The sequence below is a fragment of the Apium graveolens genome, chromosome 4 (genome assembly GCF_009905375.1).
Source record: "Apium graveolens cultivar Ventura chromosome 4, ASM990537v1, whole genome shotgun sequence".
Taxonomy (NCBI): Eukaryota; Viridiplantae; Streptophyta; class Magnoliopsida; order Apiales; family Apiaceae; genus Apium; species Apium graveolens.
The window spans coordinates 235108073-235124996 of NC_133650.1; positions in this window are offsets into that span (position 1 = coordinate 235108073).

Below are 16924 nucleotides of genomic sequence, written 5' to 3' on the forward strand. Positions count from 1 at the left end.
TCCACATTTTTAATAATTTGTTAGATATTTACAATCTCGACTGAGAAGAGTAAGTATGAAAGAAGAATCTAATGAAGATACTCATTATGAATATTCATCGATGAATTGAGGGAAAATATATATATATATATATAAATCTATTGGATAATTGAAATGAAGTATAAATATCTCTGAGTTGATCAAGAAGATCACAATCTATGAATGAAAGTTCATGGATTAACGGAAAGAATTGAACAAGTCCTGATGCGGAGGAAGACTATCCAAGGTGGTCATATCAGAAGTACAAGTAGGGAACGAAAAGGATTGTCTTGATATAACTTATCAAGGCAATACGAATGATCAACAATTTGGAGGGAGTAACATGACGGTGAGTAGGTGCCAAAATATCTCATTATTATCCTAACTCTCCTTATTACCCTCCTGAGGATGACACCACCTTTTCGTCTTTGTAATTCCATGATTCAATAGTTTCTCTTTCAACATCATTTTAAAATCGCTTACTAACTTGACTTTCGTACGTATATCTGTCATTCCGGTGTTTTACCTCGAAGACCTTAGTCAGAAATATTACAAAACATCCGTTAAGCGTATAGTTGCCTGCTACACGCATCCGTTACTAACTATAAGTGGTCAGTTCCCCCTGGGAACAGATCAAAGAGATCTCTTAGGGATCTCAATGCAGTTCATAAGTTCAGTGGCATGTATGTGTAATTGAACATACGTTACCAAATATATTAGAGGTCTAAGTGTATATATACATTGCCTCTGATATCATTTCTATAGTAGAATTCCGCATTAGACTCATTGGTCTATCCTTTTTAAGAGGTTCTAAGATCAAACTATCGCTCATTGAAATCTTATGCCATCAAATTGTAGTCATGCCATCAATTCTCGATGCTCTCGATCTCTGAGCTAAACCATCATAACCTTACATGTTAAGTGCACTAATAATATCACATAGTGTACTCGTCCTATGATGACATTCTTATATTACATTCAAATATTCCGTAATGGAATTAGAATCCTCAAGGGTATATTGGACACTATCTCTGGTGAGTTTGTGATTAATACGACATTATCATCCTCCTTGGTAAAATGATACTGTCAACTAGTTTGGGCCAATAACCTCAAATGCATATTAATGATTAGACTTTATGGTTCTCACATGTGATGCCCCTTCTTGGGCAACCTACACAGAACTACAGGTAACAAGGCTCGTGTTATCAAAATTTACATATGGTGTTGGTAATATCGTCTTTACCCCAAATGCTATGGAGACTCAGCTCCAAGTTCTACATCCACATTTTTGCCAAATCAAATATGATTCTAATTTTTCTCCTCATCGTTATGATAATCTCCAATGGTCTCATTAGTCATACCTTAATTACTCAAATATACACTTATCCTAACCTACACATTGAGGCTACATCCGGTAGTCCAATGATGAACTCTATATGAGCTCTTACGAAATCTCGCATCTAGACAGACTCTTAACACTCTCATTTCTGAGTACTACAACTTAATGCTCTGATACCATTTCTGTAACGCCCCCAAATCCGGGGTCAGGAATCTAGGTCGTCACGCCATCCTTCACTCATGTGTAACCTGGTATTGATTCAATAATCCACAGACCCCAATCTCATACTCACACACACAAGTTATAGTCTTAGAAATGACGTACAAGATGTAATCTTCTTTTATTACACTCGAATGTACTTTACAGGATCTCAAACATATATTTATAACCTCTACATGAAGTTACAATAATTATGACTGATATCTCATATCTATCTGATACTCTAGCACACCTGAGATAAAGCTGCCAGGGATCCTCCCCATGACTGCAAGTGACTAGGTCCCACACCGACATCCTGGTTATCTATTGTATTGTGTCATTTAAAAGAAAGCAAGTGTGAGTTATAATGCTCAGCATAAATAATGTACAGTATGAACATGTTTGTATAATAACATCATATATTATATATATGTTTTATTCAAAAATAGTTTTCCTTGGTGTCCCACACCTTCTTACGAAAACAATTCTTTAAGGGGGTTGTTATAACCTGCGAATACCTTAATAGTAATCCCAGCACCTAGGCTTGGGTTACGGTATTGCATATCAATTCCAATTGGAAGAGTTTGGACATCTCACAGGAGCCACCGCATACGATGATCAGTCGTCCTACGGAAGTAACCTTCTTTACTAGTAAAAGGACGAATACCGTCATCTCTCGGGTATCACCCTGGCCGCATTCGGGCTACGTGTCCCATTTTCGGGTATGCACATACTTCACAAGTTCCTGAGTACACAGAGTACCTTCGCCTGCGGTACCTTTGGTAGCCCATCCAGAACACGTAGTACTAGAGTCTACCCCTCCATTGTCCTTCAACAGAATTTTATCAATCTCGAGAACTCGAACCACATCGAAGTTCCCCAAGCATTTTGCTTGTTGATAGAAATAGTTTATCCTTTTTAAAATATAAGTGTATGTATATGTATATACGTACTTCCGAGAATTTCGGAGGAAGTACTAAGGATGTGAGTTGACCGTTGTCAACAAATAATTAATAAGGGGGAAAAGTTTCTTCTTGAAACTATATTTAATATAATAATAAGTTGGGATAATATTCACCGATGATCTGAAATTATTCGACTAATATTTCTAAATCAGAAAGTATGTTTTATATCAGGATCTATGATCTTTAAATCAATAAAAATCTGTTAATAATAATAATTAATTAAATAATAGTCTATTATTAATTAAATGATAATTGATATTAATCATACCTCGAATGAGTTTACTCTCTAAAAGATTTATTAAATAATATTCCTCAACTAGTTTGTGTTTACATAATTAATAATCTATAATGATTAATCGGTTTTGAATAAATAAACGTTGAAGTATACTACTCCTATAATAAAGGAATACGTATATAATATTTATTATCCGAATCAATAAAATATAGTTGAGGAAATATGCTCGTTGGGAAATCGTTTTAAAAGTTCGAGGTGTTTTAATGTTTCGTAAGTGGACGATGAGTCCCTTTTAAAACATACTAATATGGACTTATAATCGTCCAAAACATCTCCGGGATGATTCCCGGGTTTATACTTTATAAAACAAAATTGATCGACTCTCGGTCTTACGACTTATACATCACGCTCTACTGTAGCGTTAATATTCTTAAATAAGCACATCCGGAATACTTCCGGGTTTTCATCAATTTAACTGACCGATCCTTGGTCTAAAATATATACACGCCACGCTACTCGCTAGCGTTAACGTCCTCAATTATAAACTCCTCCGGGATACCTCCGGGTTTTTTATAAGCTTACACCGACCGACTCTCGGTCTAAATATAATATTTCGAACTCGGTATGAACATATACTAGAAATTATCAACAATTGAGTAATGTAATACATCTCAAACTTCGTAAAACAGTTTAAAGCAATCTCATGCATATATCCCAGTTTTATAAAATATTCACAACACCACATTTCTTAAAAGGTAGGGTTTGAAAACTTGCCTGGGTATCTCGAGGTGGAGGATGCTCTAGATTCCGCTCGGAAATCTATGACCACAAACACAATTCATTTCGTTAGGTCCCGTTCTAATTTACGGTGACTCGTACTCATGCACTATTTATTATGCACCCTCTCTACTTATACTACCCTTATTATTCCTTTAAGTCCTTATTCACATCATGATCGCTTCATTTTTCTAAGTATTTTAGGTTCATTCTCTTTATCGTTGTCGGCTCCGCTTATGGATTCTTACGGTTTCTACCCGTGTGGTCTCGGCTCCGATATTTTTATAAAATTGAGAAATCATTAATTTTACTTGAAATTTTTATGGTAGTTAGGAAACTTAATATTTTAATCTCTGTAGAAATTTCATGATTTATGAACAATTTTAAGTCAATCTTTTATATTTTCAAAGTTCGTGATTTGTAGCAGTTTTTGTCGCGTAAATCACTTTTACTAAAACGACCATAACTTTTGATCCGTAAATCGGAATCAAGCGATTCAAGCACCTAAACAATCCTTATAACATTTAATATCATAATAAAGTTTTATTTTTCAATAAACTACAGTTTAAAACTCAGGGACTTTCTGCAGAAACTTAAAGTTACGATTCGTTGATTTTAACGGAGTTACGTTTACGATCGGGGTTTCTTTTACGCCCTAACTCTTAACACAACCACCAACAATCAACATTTCATAATCATCATACAAAATCCTCTCAAGAACCTCATGTTCTTGAGGCAACAACAATCAACCTTAAACCTACTCAACTTAAACTTCAAGATCTCAACAATACCACTTCTTAAACTAAGTTTTCTACCACATACTAAATGGATCTTAAAAATGAATCTTAAATAAAGTTGGGCCAAAGAGTTTTACCTTTCTTGAAAGCTTGAGATGTGTTCTTGAGTATGGTGGAGGCTTGGAAGTGCTTGGTATAATTTTTGGAGCCTAGAACCACCATTGAAATCAAGAAACCAAAGAGAGGTTACTATTTATACTATTCACTAGTGATTTTCTTGAATTTATTTCACCCATCAAACCTTGATAAAAAGAGATGAAAGAATTTTCTTACCTTAGTTTAATTGCTAGGAGCTTGAGAATTAATTGGGTGATTTTACAAGAACTAGAGCATGGAGTTTGGAATTTTGAATTCCTTCTTTTCTTCCTTGGGGCCGAATAGAAGAAAAAAAATGGGGGAGGGGGGTATTTATAGCACTTGGTTGCTTAGCTTGGTTGATTTGCTAGGTAACTTCTAGGAAATGGGGTGGAAGATCTTGCACTAGATTTTTATTCTCCTAGGTTGAACCCTAGGTTTATTCTTGTTGCAAATCTTAGGGACAAATCTTTGGTAGCTTCCTAGAAACTACTTATGTTAGCTTCCTTAGCACATTATTTGGATAGCTTGCTTGATAATCCTAAGTTTAGCTTACTATTTGATAAAGTAACCATGGTTACTCTCTTACCATGGTTTAGTTAGTGCATTACGTTTATTTAATCATTTACGCGTTCGCTCGGTCGCTTAAACATTTTCGTAATACTTGTTCGTAAAATGGTTCGCGACGTAATTCCTTTCGTATTTATTCCTTATATTTTTAATTATTATATATGAATATAAATTCATAGGGTTTTAATCTCGTAATTATATTGTGATTCCCGTAATCCTCGATAAGTCGTAAATACGGTCATTTTTCACAGTTCATTTTCTTCGAAAACTAATAGCGTTTACATACACTCATTTGGTACGTATAATCGTAATTTCAACTATGAAACTCATTTTCTCGTGCACTACATAGTGTGGGCTCAAAAGTTTTTCCCCGTCCGTCAGGGTTACTATTCATTAAACGTTTTACAAGGTCTCAAAATTCAAGTTATTATATTACCATTTATAAATGTCTTTTACCGATGTCAAAAATTTGGGTTCTTACAACAACAAAATGAGTATTAGTACCAGAAGACCGGGTTTTGAATAAAGTTATGATTTATTCCGTTCCAAATTAATATTTCCTTTCAGATAGTAGCAGATTCTGGCTCGATGAATTTACTTGATAGTGATTGAAAAGAAATAGCAGGATGCTACAAAATGGTGAGTAGATACAATTGCCGAGATTTTCCTTTCTAGATGTAGAACATTCTGAAGCATCAGACGTTATGAGCTCGGGATATCCGGCGCAGACGGATAGAAAATGCAAGGGACCGATTAAAGATTCTCGAATCTGATTAGAAAATGAGTATGGGCCAGACTAACCAAACAGAAGAGGATATGAGCAGTAGAGTAGAACAGTCTGTGAAAATAGAAAGTTCATGAACACGAATTATTGGAATTAGACAGAAAATAAGATTGGTGTGAATTAAATTAGTCCTTTGAGGCAATGAGATAAATAGAATGATTGTGAATGAGTTGGTCTTGTTGTCACAGGTATAGCAAGATCATAAAACATTCATGTGTGTATAACCATGAAGAATAATTTAGCCCTATAGATATATACGGAATGGAAATTTGAATTAGGTTGCATGAGCAACTGATAGATGTTGATATTGGCAGAAGACTGTTGAGTAGTGGTGAAAATGATGAGTTTTAGAAAATTTTAAGTAAGATACTCGAGATGTATCAGTGTGTGTTCCTTAGCGTGATTCTGAGGACAGAATCCTTTTAAGGGGGGGGAAGAATGTAACGCCTGGGAAATATTATGTATTTATTTTTATCAATAAATAATTATTATGTGATTTTACGTGAATTTTGGTGAATTATTTGATAACTGGTATTAATATTTGGATGTTTATTTCTGATAAAAATAAGAAATTTTATTTTTTAACTATCCAGAATTAAATATGGATAATTTTGGTTTTTTTCTGGTAATTGTTGGACTATTATATGATTTTATAAGGATTTATAGAATTAATAATGATTATTCTTACATAGTTATAAAATTTATTTTCAGAATTAGAAATCGTCCCACTTCAATCGTTTTTGCATTTTTACAACCCGAAACTCTTCCGAAAACTCCTTCCTAACCTAATTTGATAATTCTGAACACTTTTCATGTTTTGACTTTTTCGATCCGGGGTACGGTTTGACCTGTACAAGTCCCGGTGTGAAATTTTTGATATGCAAATCATTTTATATATCGATAAGAATCCATATTCTCAAAAGGAGAGACATTATCACCTTAATTTTGTATAAAGTATTTTATAGGAAGCTCTGTTTTGATAATTATCCAATTCTGGTATTAAAATCGTATCGTCTTTTTAGTTACTTAGCGGCTAAGTAACCTATTTTTTTGGATCTGATATGTAAATGTAATTATCGAATTATTAAGTAAATAAAATATGTGATGGTTTTGTCAGCTGTGTGTTTCTATATTATTAATTATTTGTGATTTGTTGGATGCGGAGATTAATTTTGCAATTAATTATCGAGCTGTATGCATTTAATTCATTTTAAAGTGATTTTATGGAATATTTACTCTTATCCTTTCCTCCACCTTATCCCTCCAGGTTCACTCTCTCACCCTCTTATCTCTCCCGTCAGGTCTCTCTCTCTTAACACTCTCTCTCTCTCTCTCTCTCTCTCGCTCACGCTCGAGGCTCCTCCCTCTTGTTATTGCTTTCTCGGTAATTGCTCCGTTTGCTCTTCCTTTCCCGGTTATCATCGCCGGTGGCTACTCCGGTGGCCTCGTCAATCTGTTCCCTGTCCAGTTTGTGGGTGTATATACGCGCACGCGCGTGTATATACATCTAGGTTGTGTGTATATTTGTGATGTTGTTGTTGTCCCTTTTACTTCTGGTTACCGCTGGTTCATTTCCGGCGAGGTGACCGGAATTCTATATTGCGCATACGCGCGTGTGTGTGCTGTGTTGGGTTCAACTATTCTGTGGAAATTTTCATTTTATTAATTTATTTATTGATTTTCTGCAGAAATTTATTGATTGCAATTCGTGAAATGAAATATTTTGGTGCGGGAATAATAAGAAATAATCGGTGAAATTTTATTCGGAAACCCGAATATTAACGGGAACCAATAAAAGTTTGCCACCGTCGGCGATGAGCCTCGGCGAGCCGACGGTGGACTGTGATGACGCGATTCTGAGTCCTAAATTATATAAAAAAAATTAAAATTAGTTGTGAAATAACCTTTGAATCGAAAATGAATAATAATAAAATAATTGTTAATAATGAAATTTGTACCGGTGGCTGGGATTGATGAATTGGAGTACGGACTGAATTGTATTGCAATTGTTGTTGTGTTTTGACGTCAAACTGATTCGACGGGTAGGCCGATAAACAAAGGAGACGTTGACCGATTTTCGGGAAATTAATTCCGAAAATACGGGAACGTAACCTGTAATTATTGGAGACGTCGAACGAGGATCTATAATTAAATTTTACGAAACCTACTTACGTGATGTAACAAGATATTTGTGAATAATCGATTACCCTATTTTTTCAAAACAATTAATATACCTATTTTTCCGAAATTAAATACCGAACCGAGTTTGGGGGGTGCAAGCCATAATTGCTATATGTATTTCAATAGTGCATATAAATATGAGTTGGGTTGTGAAACCGTATGGGTAGAGGTGATAGGGATGTGATGTTGAGCGAGATGATTATCTAAATTAGAGTATTTTAATCCTGTAGGTCCTAGACGGAAAACCCGAGTATCGACATCAGACTAGGAATGATCTAGTGATTAGAAGTCGAGATCAACGAAGTTCAATCGAAGGACATTAAGGATAGGATTGTATCCAGAATAGAGTAGTGGTTTGACGATAAAGCCAAATATTCAAGGCAATTCGAAAGCCAACCGATAATAGTGATTAAAGCTTCTCGAGGCAAGTATTCTTGATTTTCTTTTAAATACTGCAAATATTCCTAACCTTTCTCCTTAAATACTGCAAATATTTATTCGCTCCTGTTCTAAGTTCAGAATAGTTAACTGTTTTATATTTTGCTGCAATTACTCTTATTATGCCAGTTCTTTTCATTATTATTCCTATAATTCGATTGCTATCTTGAGCAAATACCCATTCGTTCGGGTTATTTGCGAACCCTAATTTGGGATGTTTTGAAATCAAAATGATTTGATATCAAAATACTCTACGGGCTGGACGGTTACTATTAGGACCAGTGACAAGCTGGATCCTATGGGTCAGGGATGGACCGGACCCTTTGGGCCATAGTGCCTGGGTATCCATATATCGGTTGGGTCTATGCAGTTGGGTATAGATCTGCACTGTATCCTGACTGATCAGCAGGTTATAGTGCATACGTTAGTTTCTAGTGTCCAGTGTAATTTTATTATTGATCGCCGTTAACAGCACTCTCTCTCGACAGTTTTATGATTCCAAAAACCAGACAAAACCCTGATTCAGGAGATGAATCTGGGAATCACTTGTCATTTTTGAACTGATGATTAAAGGCTGGTAACAGCCAATATTTACTCGTTCAACTCTCTCAATTAAATAGAAACATTTAAAATTGCTTAAAGCTTTTGTCCGGAAATTTTCCTTCGATATTAATATTTGAAACTCAAATTATATACTTGTTGGGCATTTTTGGCTCACTCTTACTTTGTAAATTCTTATTTCTTTCAGAAACAGATAAGGTTAAAAGTGAGCATCTTTCGTAGGCAGCAGAAGTGAGAGAGATCTTCGCTGCTTTAGAAAACAATAAGACAAGGGCATTAGTATAAAGGTATTTAAACTTGTATTGTAATTATTGTGAATTGTAGAAGGTTAGATTCTTGTTTCATACCGTAACCTGTAACAATCCGGATTCAAGGGGTTAATTTAATATTCTTCTATGTTATGTAAAGATTGTTTAGTGACACCAAATCTTGACCCCGGATTTGGGCTGTTACAATGCTCTTTGCAGAACTCTTCCATGATTGAATTCTTGAACTCAGTGCCATTATCACTTCTTATAATTTTAACAGAATCTTTGACCAACTTATCCAGCTGTCTGACATGATCAGTTAGAGTAAATGCAGTTTCATTCTTCTTGTGCAAGAAGTACACCCAAGTGTACCTTGTGAACTCATCCACTATAACCATAGCATATTTCTTCTTTGCAATAGACATGACATTGACTGGACAAAATAGATCAACATACAGTAGGTGATAAGGCTCAAGAATTGATGACTCAGTTTTGCTCTTAAAAGAAGATTTTCTTTGTTTTGCCTTTTGACATGAATCACAAAGGCCATTAGAAGCAAATACTGATTTTGGAAATCCTCTCACAAGATCTTTCTTTACAAGCTCATTTATGTTGTTGAAGTTTAAATGAGAGAGTCTTTTATACCAATTCCAGCTTTCTTCAATTGATGCTCTACTCAACAGACAGATTGCAGAACCATCTGAAGTTGTTGAAAGTCTGGCTTCATAAATGTTACCATGCCTGTAACCTTTTAGAAATCCACATGATAACCTCTATCACATATTTGACTCACACTCAGCAGATTGTGTTTAAGTCCTGAGACAAGAGCTACTGTTTCAATGATGGCATTCCTAAGATTAATACTTCCATATCCCAGAGTTTTTCTCATGTTGCCATCTCCATAAGAAACTCCTGGGCCAACTTTCTCCACAAAGTCTGAGAGCAGGGCTTTATTTTCAGTCATATGTCCTGAACATCCACTATCCAGTACTAGGATGTTTATCCTGTTGCCCTGCAATCACAAAGACCACTAATGGTTAGTTTTAAGGACCCAGACTTGCTTGGATCCTTTGGCCTTTTTAAGTTTGTTAGCATTTTCAGCGGATTTAATATCATACTTTATGCCAACATGCTGTTTATCAGAACTTATATCAGACTTTGCATTAGACTTTACACTAGAAGGAATTAAGGCAACTTTCTTCAAAGAAGGTTTTATTTGATAATAATCATAGTACAAACTATGATATTCCTTACAAGTATAAATGGAATGCCATAAACTACCACAATGAAAATAAGGATTTTGTGGCTTAAACCTAACAGACTGGCTCTTAACTCCTGACTTAGGAGGTAAAGAGTTTATATTCTTATTCTTCCTGTAAAAAGAAGCAAGATGGTTAGAGTTTCCACAGTTAAAACATTTCTTTATAGGAGCATTAGGAACGGGCATATAATTATTACTTTTATTCATACCTTCCTTTCCATTCCTATTTTTCCTAGCTTCCTTAACCTTGTTGACATTCCTTATTTTTTTAGCTTATGCTTAAGCTGCTTCTTTGTCATTAAGCCTATGTTGACTTCAGCTGGTTTATCCTGTTCTAATTTGTAAGAAGTTGACTTCTCCTTAACTTTTGTCATAAACTCTTTCATCTTTTCAGAATCAGACTTTACAGTTTTAGCTACAAACCTAACAGGATTTACCTTTGGCTTAACAGTTTGTTTAACAATAATTGGCTTAATATGTTCAGTTCCTTTATCACGTTTATCATCTCCATAACCTAAGCCCTATGTCTAGTTTTCACTACTTAATAAATTCTGAGTTGTCCTGCCAAAGTTAGTCCTAGTCCTGATAATCTCTTTTACTTTTTCTAACTCAGTTTTGAGAGATTTATTCAATTTTAGCAGTTCATCTCTAACATATAAAGTATCATCTCTCTCTTTCTGAGTTTGATGGAACATAACTAACTCTTTTTCTAAATAATCATTCCTTTTCTTAAAAGCAAGATTTCCAAAAGTTAATCTTTCACATGTTAAAGTTTGATCTCTGAAGCTAATAAACATGGTTTTAAGATATAATCTCAACTCAGTAATATCATCAGTATGAAAAGCATAAGTTGTTTGAGGTACCTTCAATTCAGCAGTTTCAGGGCTGCCATCAGCATTTGTCATTAAAGCATAATCCACCTGATCTTCAGAATCTGAAGAGTCTGTCCAGCTTTTCTTCTTTGTGACAAGTTCCTTGCCTTTGTCACTCTTTCCTTTCTTGCAGTCAGGAGATATGTTACCTCTTTCACCATAATTGTAGCATTTGACATTTGAGTTGTCTCCTCTGTCAGACTTTGCACTTTTACCTTCATACTTTCTGAACCCTTTCTTATCAGTACTTCCACCTTTCTTGAAAAACTTCTTTCCCCTTCTGAATTTCCTGTAGGCTATCTTTGTGATACCTTTCACCATAAGAGCACACAATTTCATCATCTCTTCATCAACATCTATTTTAGGTAAAATTTCAGTTTCTGAATCATCATCATCAGAACTTGATAATTTTGAATCAGACTTTATGATGAGAGCCTTTCCTTTGCCTTTCTTTGAGACAACCACTTTGGGGAATTCCTCCTCAGCCTTAAGAGAAACTGTCCTTGACTTTCTCCAATATCTCTTGCTTCTTTGATCCATCTCAAGTTCATAAGTCTTGAGCATACAGTAAATTTCATCAAGAGTAGTTTCATCAAGAGGATAGTTGTCTCTTATAGTAGTAGCCTTCAAATCCCAACTTTCAGGAAGAGCTAAAAGAAATTTTAGATTTGAATCTTCAAGATCATATTCCTTGTCCACCAGTGACAGATCATTCAAGAGTTTGACAAACCTGTCATATAAGCCAGTTAATGACTCATCACTTTTTGAGTCAAAGTGCTCATACTCTTGAGTGAGTATAGTCCTCTTGTTCTTCTTGATTGCATCAGTTCTCGGGCATCTTGTCTGCAAAGCATCCCATATCTTCTTTGCAGTCTTGCAATGAATTACCCTGTTTGACATGACATTATCAATGGCACTATGCAGCAAATGCCTTACCTTTGCATCTTTGGCAATGGATGAGATATCTTCAGTTGTATACTCACTTTTCTCATTTGGTATGGTCTTTGCTGGCTGATCTGCAACTACAACAGAGAGCTTGGTTGGCTTATGCGGTCCTTCATTAATTCTGTCAAGGTATTCTGGATCTGTAGCTTCCAGAAACATAGCCATCTTCACTTTCCATATGGGGTACTCAGAAGGTCTCAGTATGGGAACCCTAATAGTCTCATATCGACTGTGGATTTGAGTGTTTTTAGTTTCTTCAGTTTTGGTGGGCTTGGTTGGATTTTTTGCTTCTTCAGACATAATTGTTTGGATCTTTACTATATGTGTGTTAACAGATAGGCTCTGATACTACTTGTTAGGTCACACAACACTGTATAAGGGGTTGAATATAGTGTAAAATACAATCAAATCAATTTCAAACACAAGTAACAGTAAACAGATATATTCGATATAATAAACTTTGTTACAATGGAACTGTTCTCTCTCAGTGATGAACAAATATCACGAGAGCTGCTAGGTTATAATGTATGATCTTCTCGATAATGATAACACATATAGTGTAAACCTATGTCTGTGTGAAAGGCATATGTCATAGCCTATTTGTTTATTCGAGGATTTAACTCAATTCAAATAAGGATGTAACAAGTAAATAGTGGTTCTATCGTCATAGAGATCTCTCAAAGTAACATATGTGAAAGGATTAAGTAACATTGTTCATCTACAGACTTGAGGACTTAATTCACTGGAAGAAGCTCAAGAAATTGATCAAGCCTCAGTGATATAAATCAAGATTGTGGAGTTAATCAAGTGACAGAGATCTCGTCAGGGTATCAATTAATTACGGGGATTTAATCTGAAGAAAATCAAGACATGAAGAAACATCACAGATGTTAGTCATTCATGAACCAGACAGTACATCGAGTGTCAACATTGAAGTGGTGAAATAGATTCATAAGTTTCAGTGATTTTCAGCAGATTGTCAGAAGAGTGGTTGTTATTCAAGATTAGTATTAATTCTCTATTAATTAATTAAGTCATATAATTTAATTAAGAAAATAAATTAAATCTGCAAAGATTAATTTATTGATTAATTGAATTAATTGGTTAATTAATTCTGAATTAATATTATGCATTTTTCAGAAATGATTTTGAATTAATATTCAAAATTAAATCAGCAAGACAAATATTTGAACTGGTATGACAATTGGATTGTCATACCAAAAGTCTTTCCAAGCCTTTTAGATAGTCCTACCGAAAGTTCTACCAGTTCAATCGATTGTCCTACCGAAAGTTCTACCAGTTCAATCAATTGTCCTACCGAAAGTTCTACCAGTTAAAAGGATTGTCTTACTAAACTAGAGGGATTGTCTTGCTAAACTAAAAGGATTGTCTTGCCAGTTAAATCAAGGATTGATTTAATATAAAAGAACTAAAGCTGATTTTCAACAGAAGACAGAGCATTGAATATCAAATATACAGAAGAACACAGAACAAAGAAAACAGCAGAGAACTTATTGCAATTTCTCTGATCATTATTTCTAGTAGTCACTGTTCAATCTAAACCACTAGAAATCCTTTTCTTGTTCTTGTGTAACTATCTAGCGGATCAAAATCCCTAGAACTTAATCTCGAATTGCTTTTAGCATTTGATCCTTTTTTATTTCAAAAATAGAAAAAGTTCATGTCGAATTTATTCTAGATTTGGAATAATTTATTTGAGATTAATCTCTTGTAAACGATACCGTTGTTATAACACCTTTCAAGTTTAATAATAGTTTTATTTAACTTGAATTTTATTTCACTTTTTTATTCCGTATTTTATTCGATTAAACGGTATAGTTTGTATTTAACCCCCCTTCTACAAACATATTGAGACCTAACACTGTGTTTATATAGTACACAGTTACAAGATAACTTCTAATTGATATGGAATATAATTCTGTCTCCTAAAATATATCAATCAGATATCTTATACAAGTCTTTAAGTCCTCTAACTCTTTCCATGCATATCTTCTTTTGTATTAGTCTCGACCTTCTTTCCTGTAAATCAGCTTCCTTCATTTACTGTTAGTCATCCCGTACTTAAGTTCTGATATCCATCTTCTGATATTTATCTCTAGATAATTTAAGTTCTGATATCCTTAAGTTCTGACTTCCAGTAAGTACTGATTCCAGTAAGTACTGATATTTCCTGTTTGTTAAGATCTGAAAACTAAACATGAAACACATTAGACATGACATCTCAAATATATCTAACATAGCATTCCCCTACTAGCATGATAACTATTAGCATACGAAAAACTTAGTCAATGGTAGGTGATTGCCTCAGTTTCCTTTTAAACCCAAAATATATACTCTCAATATATCTTATATTGTCTGAATCGTCTTTTCACTTTGCCCCTTTTGTCTAAGGATGATGGGTAGTACTCATTTTCAATTTAGTTTCCAACATTCAAACGCCCCTTACTCATTTCCATCAGTTAAGGCTGGAAAGAAATTCTCATATCTTCACTTCTTCTCACCTTCAGGTATTCGAACTTCATATTCCACTCTTCCCAATTCTTTTATTAACTCTTCAGTGATCTTAATCACATTCAATCATTTCCTTTTGCGCAGGGCAATTGTTACTACACCGGCTTTACTTAGGTGGTGTTTAATGGAGTAATCGGAATTCTTTGTTGATCTAAACTAAAATTCATACTTGAAAACTTAACATATAGTTACTTCCCATCTAATCTTCGTGGAAAAATCCTTGGCCGTTCTACAAAAACTTTCTTAATCCTTGAATAGCTGAGGATGTTATCAATACATACAATTTTCTTATCCCAGTACTCCTTATACACCATGTTTTTTTTAATCCTTAGAGACGACTGGTACACTTGTTAATCCAAATAACATCACCAAAAACTTGTAATGTCTATATCTTGTTCTAAACAAGGTCTTTAGTTGGACCTCAGGCTTGACCTTCAACTGACGGTAACCTGCTCTGGGTCACCCTTCAAGAACCAACACGCTCTTCTAATTGATTCATATAAATAATCAGTTCCATACGGGGTTACTTATTCCTGTTTAGCAACTTTTCAAACTTTCGATAGTCAATACGTAATTTCATATATCCATTCTTCTTTTCTATAAACCACATTAGTGCACAACATAGAATACACCTTGTCTCTCCCTTCCTTCTTAATATCCCTTACATGCGCTAGTTACGCTTCATACTCTTGCTTATGCCCTGGGATACTCATTTTGATATTAACTTCTGTAAACATTACAATTTGCTTCTTCTGGAAATTAGTCACTGTCCTATGACACACGCTCAATCCACTCCTAAGATTATATCAATCTCTTTCAACTTAAAAGGTAACAGGTCAGTCACAAAAATTTTCTAAGATTTTTATAGGGTATTTAGGTTAGGACTGATTTACTGGAACTTTATTTCGATCAACCACTTCTATAATTAAGGGTTCATTTAAATATTCCAACGTTAACTCCATACTGCACGTAATTAACTTAAACACTCCCTTGCCACTCAATAGGTATGAAAGTAAGGAAGGATGTATCTGGTTCCTTATCAGGGTCTTGAGCAGTTGACCTTTTTCTCATCTTATAAGTCTTAGTCTTAGGTGTGCTGGGTGTCAAACCTTTTAACGCACTACCTCCCGTGCTATCTAGGGAAACACTGCTACAGTTCTTGATAATATTCCCCACATTGCCACAATTATAACATGCAACTCCTGGATTTTCCACTTTACACTCCGACGCATAATATCCTTTCTATCCACACCTGAAATATTCAGTATTTGCTTTACACATTCCACCGTGCCGCTTACCATATTGCTTACACTCTATTATAGGTGACTTAACCGACTTGGCTTGAGTATAGCTGACTGAGGTGTTACTAATCCTGTTTAAAGAAAACTTAGCCCTCTAAATTTTTTATTCTTATTACTTCCAATTTTTTTCAGAGACTTCTGGCTAGATCCTTCTTGACCTGATGTTCCTTTCAGATCATCTATTTTTCGCTTCTTATCTTCTTTTTCTCTAGCGGCTAACTTCTGATCAATCTCAATTACTAAGGTAGCCTGAACTAGGGAAGGATACATCTTGATTTGCAATGCCACAACTCCACTGTGAATTTCAGGCTTTCATCCTTGTTGAAACCTCCTTGCCTTCTGAGCTTCAGAGCGCACATAATCTGGTGCAAACCTAGCCAACTCTGTGAACTTAGCCTCATACTCAGTTACACTTCTATCGACTTGCTTCAATTCTAGGAACTCAATCTCCACTTGCTTCCAGGAAAATACTTTTCCAAAAACAACCCTATAAATCTCGTCCAAGAAACAGGACCTTCTCTTTTCAATGCATGAGTGGATTCCCACTAATAATTTGCTTTATTCTTAAGAAAGTAGCTCGCATAATCAGTCTTAAGATCATCACTTACTTGCGTGAGGGTAAATGCCTTTTCCAATTACTTAAGCCAATTTCTGGCAACAACAGGGTCCACTTCTCCCTTGAACTCTGGGGGCTTAACGGACTGAAAGGATTTAAAACTAGTAGTTTGGTTTAGCTCTTTTTATTGATATTGTTGCTGCTGAATCTGTTGGATTAACTGCAACTGTTGTTGCTGCTGCTGCCACAACAAATCCGGAATTTCATTTAT